The 17,846-nt window shown below is 43.9% G+C and overlaps 1 protein-coding gene across 3 annotated transcripts in view; it reads right to left on the bottom strand.

Annotated features, from left to right (window-relative positions):
- The window catches only part of MB21D2 (Mab-21 domain containing 2), a 123,071-nt gene that overhangs the window by 20,807 nt on the left and 84,418 nt on the right, over positions 1-17,846 (bottom strand). Inside the window, exon 2 of one of the 3 annotated variants that reach the window (XM_070371744.1) lies at positions 575-645. The exons of the other annotated variants lie outside the window; for them this stretch is intronic. The gene's annotated coding sequence lies outside the window, so the exon portion shown is untranslated. The remainder of the gene's footprint in view (positions 1-574; positions 646-17,846) is intronic. 3 annotated transcript variants of the gene reach the window in all.

Raw genomic sequence — 17,846 nt, 5'->3', positions numbered from 1 at the left:
ATTCCGGAGCCACTAGCCCTGCATGGGAAAATCCTGGTCTCCATGCCCCACCCCAGAAGGACTGAAACATACTCTCTAAGGAGATGTGTGTGTTTTAAACCAGCAATTTAAAAAAATGCTTTTAAAAAATGGAGACTGTCTGCTCCCTCCCTCAATTTCAAAGCAGAAAGTTTAATTACATGGACTCAAGAAAGGCAGAGCTGGCAGGTTAGAGGAAGGGGTTCACTGGACCTGTGATTCACTCAAACCTTGAAGAGCTTAAGACTAGCCATCCTTCAAATCAGGAAAGATTTAACTTTGGTGGGACTTTTAGAAACAGGACAGTAATTGAGGTCAGGACATCTCTCATGCCTCACAACTGGGGGACTTATTTACATCTCCACCCTCCAAGTTATTCAATTTGCTCTGAATGAAAAGGATACTTTTGCTAGATTCCTGCCAATTATTTTCAATGCCTTCTATCACTCTCTACCCATCAGACAGTGGCTGATTTCTGTCTTCTATATAATCTTAAACTTGAGGAACCCAATTGTATAATCAATGGAAATCCTGAAAGTGCTCTGTACGCACTCACCCTCACTCGGGAGTCCGTATGTGGGTCCGTGAGCATCCACTGTGGGGCTGACTGGCAGCCGAGCAACACACCTGTGGCGATGGGCACAATGACAGCTCAGTCCATGAAATCAAAATCACGCCATTTAGACAGAAGTGTACAGTTTCCAAAGCTATCAACTTACTGACCAGGAGGTGAATTCAGGTGCGATGAGATTTAATATAGACACCCATAGTCCTACTGTGTCCCTTCCAAAAATTCAGTGAAATCAGGTTTCAATGAAGTGGGGAAAAGACTAAATGACAAGCATTCTTTTAAAAGATGATGCCAGCTTGAGAAAGGTCCTTAAAGAGGTCATTAAAACACAAGTGTGATGTGACTGTGAGATGCAGAAATCTCATTTTAAGGTCGTTACAAAAAGGACACGTGTGCACTGATCCAAGTCTTGTCACGAGACGTTCACCTTTCAGATGAATAGCTCCATAATTCCATTTTACAAGGGGGAAGAGGTGGTTTGGGGAGAAACCATCCAGCAAAACCAGAGGACATTCTCCATGTTTCCACTAGAGGGCACGTCTTCCTAATTTTTCTTTAAGGTTGTTGGCCAGGCTACAAGCCGAAGGATAGGTAGGAGAAAGGCCTGAAGGTTGGATATACATTTTAAAAATTAATTCCTGGTTGTACTGATATGCTTCCAGAGTGAGTCCCAGATGGATCTGGGTTTCAGAAACAGTGTTCCTTACTGATGACTCCCCAGTGTCCACATGCTGCTTGCGGCAACTCTTTTGAAATGGTGGAATGTCATACAACCACTGATAAATTTCCATAGCTTTAAGATCAACAGGGTATACGGAAGAGAGAGATATCTTAAGAGATAGGGTGGATGATGTGATGGAGAGATGACTAGTTTAGGATATAGAAAAACTTGAATGTGAACCCTAGTTTTGTGACGTCTGGATAAGTGTGGAACTTCTCGAGATTTTTGTTTCCTCATTTTAAAAAAAAAATGAAGATAATATCGCCTCTTTCACAAGGTTATTATAAGACTTGCCTGCAATAGTTACATAAAGCTCCCAATATAGGTTCTGGAACTTTGCAGATGCTGAGAAATTGTAATTTTCTTTTTAAATTCTGTTCACACTTCTCTGGGTCAATTAACATTACTGACTTTTAACTTGCCATTTGGGCATGTGATTTTTTTTTTTTTTTTTTTAGGAAATGTTCCAGTATTTGCCTATTTATTCAACCATCTCTCTCTCTCTCTTCTTTTTATTTTTGTTTCCCCATGTTTGTCATGTAATGTGGGTTGAATGAATCAAAGCTCGTAACAACTCTGCCAACTTTTAAGGGACAGAAAAGCATTTTTAATGAAAAGTTAGTGCAATGTACCTGGTTGACAGGAGTGACAGATGGAGGGAAATGAGAGAAACAGAGAAAGACAGGTGTACTGATGGCTCCGTGGGTAAAGAACCCACCTGCAATGCGGGAGACACAGGAAATGTGGGTTTGATCTCTGGGTCGGGAAGATACCCTGGAGGAGAAAATGGCAACCCAGTCTAGTATTCTTGGCTGAAAAATCCCATGGATAGAGGGAGCCTAGTGTGCTACAGTCCAAAGAGTTGTAAAGAGTCAGACACAACTGAGCAACCAAGCACACACCCACTGATTTTTATGGTCCGTTTCGTTTAATACGGTCTTTGTGTTCTCTGTGAATTTGGTATATGAACAAAATGTAGTGAAATCCTTGATCCTGAACAGATTCTGTCTTATAACCACAGTGGTGCTCTAATGACCACGCAGAAAAATTATCTGGAGAAATTCACTAAAACAGACTGTTGGGCCTCGGCCACCATGGTTTCTGAGTCAGTGGTGCTGGTGCGGACCCCAGAAGGTGCATTTCTAACCATTCCCAGGTGATGCTGATGCTGCTGGTCCCAGATCACACTTTCAGACCTGGTTTAGCAGAACCACAAAATTTACAATCCAAGTGCGAGAAAGAACATGGAATCAGTTTAAGAAACCGAGGCACTAGTCCTGATCTTCCCTTAACTCACTGTGTGGGGAGGAAGGTTCAGTACTGGTCACGTCCAGTTTGCTTACCTGGAAAGAGGAACCATGTCTCTCTGGTTAGTGGCTCTAATGGTAAAGAACCCACCTGCCAACACAGGAGACATAAGAAGCATGGGTTCAATCCCTGGGAAGATCCCCTGGAGGAAGAAATGGCAACTCACTCCAGTATTCTTGCCTGGAAAATCCCATGGGCAGAGGAACCTGGTAGGCTACAGTCCCTGTGGTTGCAAAAGAGTGGGACATGACTTAGCACGCAGGCACTCCAACCTGACTGCATCAGGGAATGCCCAGATTAGGGGGTCTGCAAGGGAAAACCACTAGACCATTCAGGTATGACCTAAATCAAATCCCTTATGATTATACAGTGGAAGTGAGAAATAGATTTAAGGACCTAGATCTGATAGATAGAATGCCTGATGAGCTATGGAATGCGGTTCGTGACATTGTACAGGAGACAAGGATCAAGACCATCCCCATGGAAAAGAAAAGTAAAAAAGCAAAATGGCTGTCTGGGGAGGCCTTACAAATAGCTGTGAAAAGAAGAGAAGTGAAAAGCAAAGGAGAAAAGGAAAGATATAAACATCTGAATGCAGAGTTCAAAGAATAGCAAGAAGAGATAAGAAAGCCTTCTTCAGCGATCAATGCAAAGAAATAGAGGAAAACAACAGAATGGGAAAGACTAGGGATCTCTTCAAGAAAATCAGAGATACCAAAGGAACATTTCATGCAAACACGGGCTTGATAAAGGGCAGAAATGGTATGGACCTAACAGAAGCAGAAGATATTAAGAAGAGATGGCAAGAATACACAGAAGAACTGTACAAAAAAGATCTTCACGACCCAGATAATCACAATGGTGTGATCACTCACCTAGAGCCAGACATCCTGGAATGTGAAGTCAAGTGGGCCTTAGAAAGCATCACTATGAACAAAGCTAGTGGAGGTGATGGAATTCCAGCTGAGCTATTCCAAATCCTGAAAGATGATGCTGTGAAAGTGCTGCACTCAATATGCCAGCAAATTTGGAAAACTCAGCAGTGGCCACAGGACTGGAAAAGGTCAGTTTTCATTCCAATCCCAAAGAAAGGCAATGCCAAAGAATGCTCAAACTACCGCACAATTGCAGTCATCTCACACGCTAGTAAAGTAATGCTCAAAATTCTCCAAGCCAGGCTTCAGCAATATGTGAACCGTGAACTTCCTGATGTTCAAGCTGGTTTTAGAAAAGGCAGAAGAACCAGAGATCAAATTGCCAACATCCACTGGATCATGGAAAAAGCAAGAGTGTTCCAGAAAAACATCTATTTCTGCTTTATTGACTATGCCGAAACTTTTGACTGTGTGGATCACAATAAACTGTGGAAAATTCTTCAAGAGATGGGAATACCAGACCACCTGATCTGCCTCTTCAGAAATTTGTATGCAGGTCAGGAAGCAACAGTTAGAACTGGATATGGAACAACAGACTGGTTCCAAATAGGAAAAGGAGTACGTCAAGGCTATATATTGTCACCCTGTTTATTTAACTTACATGCAGAGTACATCATGAGAAACGCTGGACTGGAAGAAACACAAGCTGGAATCAAGATTGCCAGGAGAAATATCAATAACCTCAGATATGCAGATGACACCACCCTTATGGCAGAAAGTGAAGAGGAACTACAAAGCCTCTTAATGAAAGTGAAAGTGGAGAGTGAAAAAGTTGGCTTAAAGCTCAACATTCAGAAAATGAAGATCATGGCATCCGGTCCCATCACTTCATGGGAAATAGATGGGGAAACAGTGTCAGACTTTATTTTTGGGGGCTCCAAAATCACTGCAGATGGTGACTGCAGCCATGAAATTAAAAGACGCTTACTCCTTGGAAGGAAAGTTATGACCAACCTAGATAGCATATTCAAAAGCAGAGACAGTACTTTGCCAACAAAGGTTCGTCTAGTCAGGGCTATGGTTTTTCCTGTGGTCATGTATGGACGTGAGAGTTGGACTGTGAAGAAGGCTGAGCGCCGAAGAATTGATGCTTTTGAACTGTGGTGTTGGAGAAGACTCTTGAGAGTCCCTTGGACTGCAAGGAGATCCAGCCAGTCATTCTAAAGGAGATCAGCCCTGGGATTTCTTTGGAAGGAATGATGCTAAAGCTGAAACTCCAGTACTTTGGCCACCTCATGTGAAGAGTTGACTCATTGGAAAAGACTCTGATGCTGGGAGGGATTGGGGGCAAGAGGAGAAGGGGACGACAGAGGATGAGATGGCTGGATGGCATCACGGACTCGATGGACGTGAGTCTGAGTGAACTCCGGGAGTTGGTGATGGACAGGGAGGCCTAGCGTGCTGAGATTCATGGGGTTGCAAAGAGTCGGACACGACTGAGCGACTGATCTGATCTGATCTGAAGGTATTTCCGGAAGAGATCAGCATTTGAACTGATAGTCTCAGTAAAGCAGATGGCCCTCCCCAATGTGGATGGGCAGCATCCAATCTGTTCAGGACCTGAATAGAACAAAAAGGTGAAGGAAGGAAGAAGCCAGCCCTTTTACCTGCCTCACTTCTTGAGCCAGGATGTTGTCTTGCCTTCTCCCATCCTCAGGCTGAAATTTACTCTATTGGCTCTCCCCTAGTTCCAGGCCTTCAGACTCAGACTGAGTTACAGCTCCAGCTTTCCTGGTCTCCAGCTTGCAGTCAGCAGACAGAATTCTCAGCCTCCATAATTACAGGAGCCAATTCCTAATAATAAATCTGGTTTTATATCCTGCTGGTTCTGTTTCTTGGAGAACTCTAATACACAGCCATTAAAGATTTCTTTAAAAGATTGGAAAGTGAGAGTCCTAGGTTTTAGTCTGGGTTCTGCCTCTGACTTACGCTGGACACACACTTGACCTTTTGGGTCATAGTTTACCATCCAACAAAAGGTATAGAGATAAGATGATTTCTAAGGTCTTTTTGAATGTAAAAATGCTATGGTCCTAGATGAGAACTTGAGCAGGGACTGAGGCTGGGAGCAGGTAGGTAGGTCTCAATCTAGAAACAGCATCTCCCCTCCCAGAGCTGAGGGCAAGCTCTTTTATTCCGTCTGCACGGATCTAGCCAGCAGTAACCTGAGGGCCACATATAAGCATCACCCACAATTCAGTATAGATCAGTCCCAGAACCTAAGGGTGCCACAGCCCTGCTAGCTCTCAGCATGAGCTCTCAAACATTCCAAAACCAAGCTCCGCACTGGCCATCATTACTGCAAACAGTACATCTGTCATTAGACCACCAGAGCCCTATGCCATCCATTCAGTTGACAAATGCTTAAGATTCTGGCTCTAAAATGTATGCTGTATCATGCTCTCCCCATACATCCCATGAGCTCAGGCTCTCATGTCTCTCACAAGGACAATGGTAATACCTCTTAATTGGACTCCACTCCTCTCCATCATCTCTCAGCATATGCAACCAAAAGGAGCTCCTTCCAGGGTAGCTCTGACCACTCATATGCTCAAAACCCTAGAGGGTGACAACCATCCCTGCAGCCAAGGCCCCCCACATTCTGAGGCCAACCTCCATCCTACTTCTCTCTTATGCTCAGTGGTTCCAGCCCTAAAGTGGACCACTCAAACTCTACTGGTCCGCTAAATATGTCCTTGTTTTCCAACTCCCAAACCTTTATTCATTCTCTCTTCAGGGCATCCTTGCTTTGGATCCATACAGTCAAAGCTATGGTTTTTCCAGTAGTCATATAGGCATGTGAGAGTTGGACCATAAAGAAGGCTGAGCACCAAAGAGTTGATGCTTTCGAACTGTGTGCTGGAGAAGACTCTTGAGAGTACCTTGGATAGCAAGGCGATCAAACCAGTCAATCTTAATGGAAATCAACCCTGAATATTCATTGGAAGGACTGATGCTGAAGCTCCAATACTTTGGCCACCTGATGCAAAGAGCCAACTCACTGGAAAAGACCCTAATACTGGGCAGGAGGAGAAAGGAGCAACAGAGGATGAGACAGTTGGATGGCATCACCAACTCAATGGACATGAGTTTGAGCAAACTCCAAGAGATAGTGAAGGACAGGTAAACCTGGCGTGCTGCAGTCCATGGGGTCGCAAGGAGTCGAACACGACTTAGCAACTGAACAACGACAACATCCTTGCCTACAGAAATTTCACCAACTCCATCTAAAAGTTTTTGCCTCCTAACCTTCACAGTCACACATATGATTTCCTTTCTTTCTTTGTACAATCTTTTGATTACTCTGTTTTATGAGATTTATGTGGTGCCTCATACCACAGTCATCATTCCCAAATTTCACACAAGGCCATAAGTTTTTTGAGGACTCACTCATGTCCACCTGAGTCCTGTGTTTAGCCTACTGACATCTAGAAATAGTCCAGCCTGATACAGAATGTCTCACTGTGAGATAAAACAGCTCATACACAACTGGCAAATAGTGAAATTGTGTCAGCACAATAAAGGTAGTGTTAGTTCATATGCAATTTTCCAAGAACATTTAATATTTTGCAGAACCAAGGAACAGCCAAACAAAACATGCTCAAACACAGCAGACGGCATCAATCCACGGAGCTAATGGCGCTCAAATTCTTCTGGACTCAAATTGACATGTGATCTGTCATGGAAATACTTTTCTTTTATTGTTTTCTATGATGTTAGTACATTTTATCTTTGTCTACAAAATTCAACGTTTATCCTTTTTTCTAAAACCCTTTTCATAAAGCTACCTTCAACTTTTTTTCAAAGGTTAAACTTGTATACTAGAGTTTTTTTTTTGTTTTTTGTTTTTTTTTCTTTTTTAGTATTGCTAGAGCTTTCATTAACTTCTTGGTTACAAGGTAAAATAGGTTTGGGGTGATCTGCTCCTAACCTTGTTTTCCCTATAAACCCTGCTGTTTTCAGAATGCAACTTCAGAGAACATGAGGATTTCACGGACTGTGTACACTGTATGGTTACGTAAATGCCTAGAGTATTACTCAACCAGGGACAGAAGTTCAGTCGGCTGGTCGGAGGATAGGAATGTTTTACCAAGTCCTTCAGTACAAGTCCCTTGGGTGTCAATGGTTCAGGCCAGCTGCGGACGACCTGCTAATCAGAGAGGTGGGGTGGCACTCTTCTGCTGGAACCTGGGCATGAAGATACTCTTGAGGACCACAGAGCTGACCCGCACTGACACTAGAACACGAGTGATTCACGCTTTTCCTGGAGAGCCGAGCATGTCTGAAGACGCCTGGTGCCAGAGATCCCCAGATTTCTGAATAGGGAGAGGACACCTCAGGGCAAAGGCATAGAAAGTGGGAAGAGACAAGGAGATAAAAAGAGAAGTGGGGATCAATGTTAGGAGGGTCTGCTATAAACCAGACACATGTACTTCTACACAAAATCTTTCAGTCTGACATTCTGCCCTCAAATCGCAAACAGAAAGTCAGGTTCAGGGCTTAATGGTGTGCTGTAGTGACTAACACAAAGTTGCCTGAGCCCCACGTATGGGCTTTTCATGGCAACAGTGGCTTCCAAACAGCGCACCTCCAGCTGCTCATAGTGAGTGGAGGGTGGGGACGCGCGTAAGGAGACACCGCCTGTGCGAGGGACGGGCAGTCCCTGGGCTTCCCAGCCCCACTTGAACCACTTTTACGTGCTTTACATACTGGGCTTCCTCTGATGCTTCTATGGGAAGTAAGAGTCCTACAGTTTTAAAAGGGAGAAACAAAAAGCATTGAAAATCATTGCATCCTATCAAGCTGGCTATTTCTCAATTCTGCCTGAGGCTGGCCTTCAGCAGGCAAGTAAATCAGTTGCTTACAAAAGATCTAGTCTACACAGAACGCTGTTGCGGGGTGGGGGCGGGGGGGTCCCTCAAATTCCCTGCTCGAATCAATGCAAAGCTCCAGAAAGACTTCACTTTATGCCAACTTTGCTCGCTCATTTGACTCTCGCTCCCCATTTCCAGGTGTTCCAGGCAGGCTGGGGGCTGGCAGTAGGGCAGGAGCCTGGAACACGGGTGCTCACGTCAGCACCCTGGGGAGAAGCTGGGATCTGAAGCCCTGGGGCCCATTCTGAGGGAGTCCAAGCAGGACACCCGGGCCCAGCCCTGGTGCTCCCTAAGAGAGGCCAACTCACAGCCCCCAAGAGAGCAGTCGGACAGGCTGTTCTTTAATGTTCTTCCTGACTAAAAGGAGTGATTGTGTCTGAGCTGAGGGAAAGGAGGAGGAGAGGTTTTAAGAGTAAGTTTGTAGCAAATAGACACAATGGATGGAAGGCTAATGGGTGCCACTGGGTATACAGCGCAGGCCCTGAGGACATACACAGAGGCAAACAGAGCCTTTGGGATGGGCTGTTTCTCGAAAACTCATGAATACTAAGGAGCAGATGGGAAAAAAGAAAGCGAAGACATGATGAGAACTGATGTGATTGAAGCAGAATGGAACAGAACACATCTATCTTTAATTCCCCCCAAGACAACAATGCCTAAAACACAGAAGTTTGTTTCAGATCTTTTCAAGGACCTCTCCAAGTCCAGGGCTTTTCTGGTGGCTCAGTGGTAAACAGTCCACCTGCCAGTGCAGGAGACTCAGGTTTGATCCCTAGGTCGAGAAGATCCCCCTCCAGTATTCTTGCCTGGAGAATCCCATAGACAGAGGGGCCTGGTGGGCTACAGTCCATGGGGTTGCAGAGAGACTTAGCAACTAAGCAGTAACACAACTCCAAGCCCAGTGGTGAAGCTCCAAGTTTCAGGGAAAGGATGTGCGGGGAAGTTTCTTTCAAGTGGTTAGAAAGAAAAGAATGGGTGCCGGATTTACAGCCAGTCTCAGGGCAATGACTGATTTGTCACCTTCCCCTGATATTGATTCTCGCCTCAGACAGATGGCAAGTGACTGCAGATGAAAGCACGCAGGCCTTGGTGGCTGCTCAACCGGGCTCTGAAAGCTTCCCCAGCATCCTGCCCTCCTGCCTGCAAAGGCCCATCCTCTTCCTCTGTGGGGCAGCTCAGCTGGCCTCAACCGCGCACGCCTGCAGGTAACACCCCTGGGGTACCTGTGCTGCAGCCTTGCCACCTGTTCTCCATTCCCAGAAATCTACTTAAAACACACACACACTGAGGAGTGTGCCATGATGCCCCCTTCAAATAACAATGTCCCCGTCACTGATGTGAAAACTCTCCTTGATGCTGCTGTCTTCAAGATACTGCTAATGCCTGCATCCAACCACTCCTGGCCTTTTAATAACAGAGCTCATTTAGTGAGCATCTACTCTGAGCCAAGGATTCTTAATGTATTATCATTCATTTTTATGCTGCCACTGAGTGGTTATGAAGAAATGGAAACTTGTGAGGTTAAATAATTGCCCAAGGTCACATGGTCTGTGGATCTGATCTTTGAACCCAGGTGTCTGATTCAGAAGAGAGTTGACCTGGGAATTCTCTGGCAGTCCAGCAGTTAGAACTCTGTGCTTCCACTGAGGCACGGGGCATAGGTTCATTCCTTGTCAGGGGGCATGGGATCCCTGCATGCTGAGTGGTGCCACCAAATTCATATATATAATAAATATTTTGTAAAAAGAGGAAGACAGCTGACTTACAAACATCTCATACATGTCAGTGGGAACAACTAACCATATCCCATTTCCCCCTTTTCTTAAGCTCCTTCTCACAACTCCAGGGATATGACAAGGGAACTAAGGTTTTCAAACACGAGGGGATACAGAAATGAAAGAAGCTGGGGAGTCTAGGGGCAGCCCGGGAGAACTGAAACTAGAGACAGATATTCAGGCCTGGATTTTCTCTTTTCCCTCTCCTCTTTCCTGAAATTCTACCCATTAAGTTCATTTTCACAATTAAAAAGAGAACATGGAAATTGCTTCTTGGACATTAAGGTGCTAATTACCATTTCTTCCTTAATATATAAAAGTGTTCAATAGAAGTGAGACATTCCCAGGCAGTGGAGACCACCTGCCTGGCTGGAACGGGAGATCTGAATCAGAGTATATACTGTGGTTTGTGCTGAAAGGCCCTGAGACCTCCCAAGGCCAGGTCGAGGAAATGATGCACCAGTTTCAAAACTGCTCCTCTTCCTTCCTCCTACACGAACTCCTACCCACAGCTCAGGCAAGGAAGACAAGTTTTAGGGCTCAGCTGATGACTGAGTTAAAATGGCACCGGTCAACCAAAGCATTGTTTTTTGTTTGTTTGTTTGTTTTTTCACAAGGAAATATGTGATCTGATTGCAAACAAACAGATTCATCATATTCCTAAATGTGAGGCTACCAAGAGACATTATTCCCAGCAAGTTATATAGAAGCTAATTACATGAGCACAAGCAAGCTTAATAGAATCAACGCAAAGGAAAATGGGGAGTGAGGGAATCTGCTTAGATTCTTCACTCCTACAGAAGTTGTTTCTGAATGTGGTTGAAGAGGAGAGCCTGTGAACCCTGGAGAGTGACTCCTACTATTTCACTTTAATTATCCATTTCTCCTCAAAATAAGATGCAATAAAAAAAGTAATATTAGTTCATTTCAGGCCCCAATTTTTATAGGCATGGTGAGATAGAATTCATTATTAAAACTAGATCTTGCCAACTAACTTTATTACTTCTGTGCTTTTTAAACATCTACCTAGAAGTTATTCAACAGACACAAGAGCAAATGTAAATCACTGGTTTTGTTAAGTGTAAAGTCCAATATCAAGTAACCAGGAGGGAGCATGAGATCCAAAAGGATGAAGAGGACCAGAAAAGGAGAGAGCCTGACCTATTCTCATTGAGCTGGTGATACTCCCTGCAGCCACTGGCAGACCATTTTATCTTTCATGGTTTTGCTTCCCTGTGTGCAAACGAGAAGGAAGCATTCATTACTCACATTCATCCATCACAAAAGTTCCAGGGTCCTTAGAGCGTCTAGTCTCACCACTTCATTTTCCAGATGACAACACTTAGAGATGAGAAAGCCAAAGCTATGCTGCCTATGGTTAAAATCCACAAAGCTAGTGAGTGTCAGCGTTTCAACCAGATCAAGGTCTCCTATTTCTTAGACCAGCACTGACATGCTGGTATAAGAGTCAAGTTCGACCACACAGAAGTGCTGAGAAGGGCTATAAATGCACAAGCCTAAATCCTTTACAGGACAGCCTAATCATTGCACTAATACCAATAATCAGTTAGCATGCAGTTTCTCTAGTTTCTCCTAAACAGATATGATAGAAGGTTACAATATGATAAAAGTCACTTTTGATACACTTAGAAGCCACTCTAGTATTCAAAAGTTAAACTGGCATTTTTAAAACATTACTTTCACACTGAATATCCTGAGTTCTCTACTTATAGGCAGATGTAACCAGACACATTCAATTTAAAAAAAAAAAAATCAAGATTACCTGCAAAGAAATTGTTTAGAAAAGGTTTAATTTTAATTAATGCCATACAAAAATGAATCCAATCTGCTTTAAAAACATTGAGTCTGATAATAAATGTCTGATAATCTCTAAAATGACTTGTAGCTGGAGGATTCCTAAGTGGGTATAATCACAGCTTAACAAAATGCATCTCTCCAAGATAAAGAGTACTCTTCTGGCTGAGAGTTGAAGGGACAGAAAAAGGTTACCCATGGCTGGTTTGGACTTCAAGATTCACATATCTGTACATAAAAGGTTAATTTCAAAAGTTCAATACTTTTGCCAACCCATTTTATTAAAATCCATTTCTGCTTTTAAAGGAAAGTAACATTAAAAGATGCTCAGTTGCATCTGACTCTCTGCAACCTCATGGACTATATAGCCTGCCAGGCTCCTCTGTCCATAGGATTATGCCAGTAAGAATAGTGGAGTGGGTGGCCATGCCCTCCTCCAGGGGATCTTCCTGACCCAGGTACCAAACCTGGGTCTCCTGCATTGGTAGGTTCTTAATCACTAAATCACCTGGGAAACCAGAATTTAAAAGGTTGAGAAAGTGTAACAGTCACGGAAGTAATCACTGACTCCTATGTTAAAGCATAACAAAGATATTTCTACTAGAAGGACATCTCGCAGATAGCCTAATAACTTTCAGAGCAGAAAGCCCTGGGAGGTACACAGAGGAAAGTCCATCCAAACATTCTTCCTCCCAATCTTCACCTTGTTTCAAGGAGCAACTTAAAATATTACATCCTCTGAGCAGCCTTCCTTGATTCCCTCTAGTTACTACCATGTGCTGCCCCAAGCTTATCCCTGAATACACTCTGCTTACTTATCCAGCTCCCAATTAGAATGTCAGCTCCTAAGGGTAGGGGGCTGGTGGTGTTCTGGCCCATTCCCTTCTTTATTTCTAGTGCCCAGCACAGTAACTGGCCAGAGCGAACATCCAACTGCCTATTGAATGAATGGAAACAATGAATGGGGGGAACAGAGGCTTGGATGAATGTGTGTGGGGGGAATGCAATTCATTTTAGACAAATTCTCTTGCCAGGCAAGTAAAAACACAGAGCGTAGAAGAGACCTCAGAGATCATCTGGCCCAACCCCCTCATTTTCCAGAAGCCAAGTAATCCTGGCATAATACTGCATGAAATACAAGTGAATATTTCAGAAAACATGTGAAAAAATATTAGGAGAAGCAAACAATCTAATAAACCAAGATACCAGCCCACACAATCTGCAAGCAGAATTTAAATAATCAAAATGTTCACAGCACTAATTTTATTTGGCTTCTCATCAGTGCATTCAAAAGTGTCCATTTATTACCTGGCAGTGTCAAGTCTCCCTCATTCAGGCTCAATTACTTAGTATGTAGATCAGGCAAGATTCTCCCTTCCTCTAGTGCCTGTGTTTCTCCAGCTTTTCAATGCTCATTAGCACCTCCAACAGAAGGCTGAGGAAATGAAACTCCAATTTATCAATGTCAACTGTTGAACCAGCAAATTGCTGGTTCCCGCCCCCACATGGAAGTGTTTGGACAATTCTGAATCAACAAGATGCTGGCAGCTGTGCTCCTATGGTTCAGTAATTGCATTGTTTCCTACTGTGCTTTACGGGTTGTGAAATGAATTTATTAAATAATCTACACAAAGGGAGCATGGTGTGGGCTAGTGGAAACAGCTCTCAGCTGGTGTTAGGAGACTGTTCCACTTCGACCACTAGCCTTGACATCAGTTTTTCTAGTCCTCAGGCTCCTAACTACCTAAGAGGATAATTCTGCCCTAAGCCGCAGAGAAATCTCTGGCACCTAAACCATTGTCTTATGGTGCTTGACAGAATGTACTAGAATCTGTAATCGACCACTTCATACTGGAAGACAATGGTTATCAAAGGAAAATTCAGTCCACACAACATGAAGTATATAATGGAAGGGACTTAAACATACCTAGGGTAGCAAGAGTCGGACACGACTGAGTGACTTTGACTACCACTTGACTACTAGTATAGAAACCAACACTATTGGTAAGCTTGCCAGTTGGTGTTTTGCTAGCTGTCTTGGGCTATTAAAACCAGTCGGTGTTTCGTAAATCTGGCTGTGTGACAGAATGAGATGTTTAAGTGAAGATGAGAAACACTTGGTATATTATTACAACTGCAAAAGAGGAAAAACAAGTAAAGTTTAATAAAATCAACCCTAAGCCTCGTTGACCTTATTTCTGTTAGTGTTAAACCAGAATCTCAAATCTCAGAAGGCAAAAGGATTTGGGAACATCCCCAAAGATCCGCCCTGCTGAGGGGTAGAAAGGAGAATCTGCTCACTCGGATGTGTCTGACTCTTTGTGACCCCATGGACTGTAGACTGCCGGGTCCCTGTGTCCATGGGATTTCCCGGGCAAGAATCCTGGAGTGGGGTGCCATTTCCTACTCCGGGGGATCTTTCTGACTCAGGGGTTGAACCCACATCTTTTGCATTTCCTGCATTGACAGGCAGATTCTTTACCACTGTGCTACCTGGGAAGCCCAGGAAGGAGAGTCTCACTGGGCCCTAAACAGTTCAGGGTCTTTTCTGTTGTTGGTGTATTTTCTTTTTTTCCTGGATAATAGTGATGATAAGTGATGATAAGACTGGGAAAAAATATCTTCCCTCCAACTGGGAGTTTGGCGCTGATTCAGGGCCCATTGTTTCCAGTCGTTTCGCGTCCCTTCTTAAAAAGCAAAAAAGTTCAAGTAAGGCGGCTTTCTCTCAAATTAAGAAGCAAAATTCCACTCCCTTCCAAATGCTGCAATCAATTATTTTATAAATAGGGCTGGATTCAGGTCCACAAGGTTTACTGAAGTCTACACATAGCCCAGTGGTTCTGGCCAGGCGGTACAATGGCTGACACAGCAATACCCCGGGTTTGATCATTTCCACAACGGGTGTCATGACTGTTAATGTGTGTCACACACAAACCCACGGCTGCCACACTGAAGCCTATCACAGCTGGGCAAGGTACTTTAGTTCCCAATCTCCTACCTACACTGTGCAGAAACCCTGAGAGGTAGGTACTAGGATCACTGTTTTGTAGACAGAGAAGTAGTAACTCAAGGGCATGAAGTTAGGAAGAGATTTGGGTACTCAAACCAGGACTGGCTCACTCCAAATCTCACCAGCTTTCTACAACAAGATGTTGGTGTGAATCTCTGGGATGATTTGTTCTTTCTAGACTGGACGACAAAGTCCTGCCAGGCACCCTTCCAAATAAATTAATGGTCCTACACTGAGGCTTTTCTTCCCAACAGTCAATGGAATATGTACATAGAAGTTCGTCATTGGAGCTTTCTGTGCTTTGGTTTTGGCCGAATGCTAATTCACTCTCTAATGAGGAGTCCTCCAGCCAAACTGCAGGTCAACAGTCTGCTGAGCAGCACAATAGAGTGTGAGTTTTAAAAAGCCACCCATGGAGTTGTCTTCAGAGTTGAGGATCAACATTTAGTTCTCCCTGGAATGCACCCTGGACTGAGACAGGAGGCCAGGGTTCCAGCATATTTTTGCCTGAGGACTGGGGCTGAGAAACCTGTATTGCCAACTCACAACCACTATAGCAATTCACTCCCTCATCTGGGGCCTGCTTCCCCATCTGGAAAATGGGGACTTCGGACCAGCTGATGTATTTTTTAAAGTCCTATCTACTGAGGTAAGACTTATATACAATCAAATCCACCCCTTTGAAAGATACAGTTTGATGAGCCTGACAGAAGTACAGTTTTATAACTAGAGCCACAATTAAGACACAGAAAGATTTCCATCATCCCCCAAAATGTCCTCTTGTCCTTTTGCAGTCAGTCCCCTTCCCAAGCCCCAGGCAATCTCTGATCTGCTTTCTATCCCTATAGTTTTATCATTTTCTGAAAAGCACACAGGTGAAAAAGTATGGAGCCTTCTATGGCTAGGTTCTTTCACTTATTAATAGCATGGAATATTCATTCATGCTGTTGAACTCATCAAATCAATAGCTGACTTCTTATTGTTGAGCAGTATTTCCCTGTATGGATGTGATACACTTTGTCCATCTACTCACCAGTTTGATGCTCAGTTTGGGTGTGTCTACTTTTTTGCTACTGTGAATAAAACTGTAGGCCTTTGTGTGAAAATAAATTCCATTTCTCTTAGATAAATACCTGCTTAATGGGAGTATGATAGCTGAGCCATTTGTTAAGTGTGGGGCGTGTGTGTTTAACTTTCTAATACTGTGTCTCACTGTTTTCCCAGTGGCTGTGCCATTCTGCATTTGCACCAGCCATATATGGACTGGTTGCTATTTAATGGGTAGCCTCAGATAATGACTGTGATGCCTGTCAATGTCCCATGAATGCATTGAGTCTTTTGGAGCAGAGGTCCCATGAAATGAATCTCGGTTGCCTTCACAGCACCAAGGACAGATGCGAAGTTAAGTGCATGGACTCGATGCTGGGAGCCCTTTCCAGCTTTGGCAGTGCTGTCATTCTCTTCTCCCTTCTCTAGACATCTTGTTCTGTGACAGTGAACACTGAACACTTGCTTTAGGCTGAAATCAGTCTAGAAAGGCCTGCAAAACTGGAAACAAAACTGCAAAAATCAGTCTAGAAAGGCTTGCAAAACTGCAAAACACACCTGCGGGCTGTGTAAGGTAAAGGCTTTCACCTCCCACAGGCTTGACTTCCTCTGGTGATCATTACCTTCCATGAAGGTTGTTGGAAGATTAAGTGATGTTATGATATGTGCTCAACACACAGTAAGTGTCCAGTAAATAGCAATGTTTACCTTCGAAAGTTATAAACTGGCATGGCTGATAAAGAAATGGGAGGTGATAAACTGGACCTCCTTCCAAAGGTTCCCAACAACAATTAGAAATGTGAAAAAGGAGTGTTCTGTTTTTCACTGCAGAGACCTCACCATGTTTTCCGGATAAGATTTAAAAGGGTCACAGAGTTCCCTCTCCACATATTAGGTTGCTGCATTCATACCTCTCCTTATTTATACAGTATATACATGTGTGTTAAACATATACACAGAGAGCCACATACACACATAGTGAGAAACGAACAAAGGAAACACAGGTCCTCTCTTGTTGAGCTTACAGTCTAACACATTCCTCTTAACTGATGTGTAGGAAGACACAGGACAAAAGTCTTGCCGTGGGCAAAGAGGCAGAGCTTTCTAGATCTCAGCCAAGCAGCTTAAAGTGTGGCAGCACTGATGGGACTGCTTCAACTCTAATTTTCATTTTATTCAGGGAAATATACTGTAGGGTCTAGAGTTTTTCTGAATGCTAATGTGTGTGTTTTAAAGAGGGAGAGAAGAGAGGCAAGCAGGGCGGATGGGGAATCCACTGATGGACATCTGAGCTCTGAATAATGCATTGACACGTTTCATTTTAAGCACTGTTTGTGTTCCATCCCACCCCCCCATGCCCTGCAAACTAATTGTCTGGATGTTTTGAGCGCCCAGCAAGCTGCCTGCCTAATGATGCCTGGGCTCTTAACAGCCTCATGCCTCTCTTTCCTTTAACCAACATAGTAAAGAGCTGGGTTTCCATCGTCCCTTCCCCAAAACCATTAGTCTCTCAGCCAAAATTAGAGGAGAGGCAAGTCCCTTTGAGAGAGAGGAGCTGTGGTTGCTGAGCAGCCCTGTAGGAAGCCTGCAGGGGCTCAGTTCACTTTCCTACTAAGAAAGTCCTTCATGAACCAGGAGCCTAAGGCATCATGGGAGCTCGTTAGAAGGCACTCTCTGGCTGGACACTAGGCCTACTGAGTCAGGGGACCCCAGGAGTGTGCAGGCACATTAAAATTTCAGAAGTGCTAGAATGGGATATAAATCCCAGAGTT

Source organism: Bos mutus, chromosome 1 (assembly GCF_027580195.1).
Source record: "Bos mutus isolate GX-2022 chromosome 1, NWIPB_WYAK_1.1, whole genome shotgun sequence".
NCBI classification, from domain to species: Eukaryota; Metazoa; Chordata; class Mammalia; order Artiodactyla; family Bovidae; genus Bos; species Bos mutus.
The sequence above is the reverse complement of the archived record's forward strand: the minus strand, read 5'-3'. Positions and strand labels throughout refer to the sequence as shown.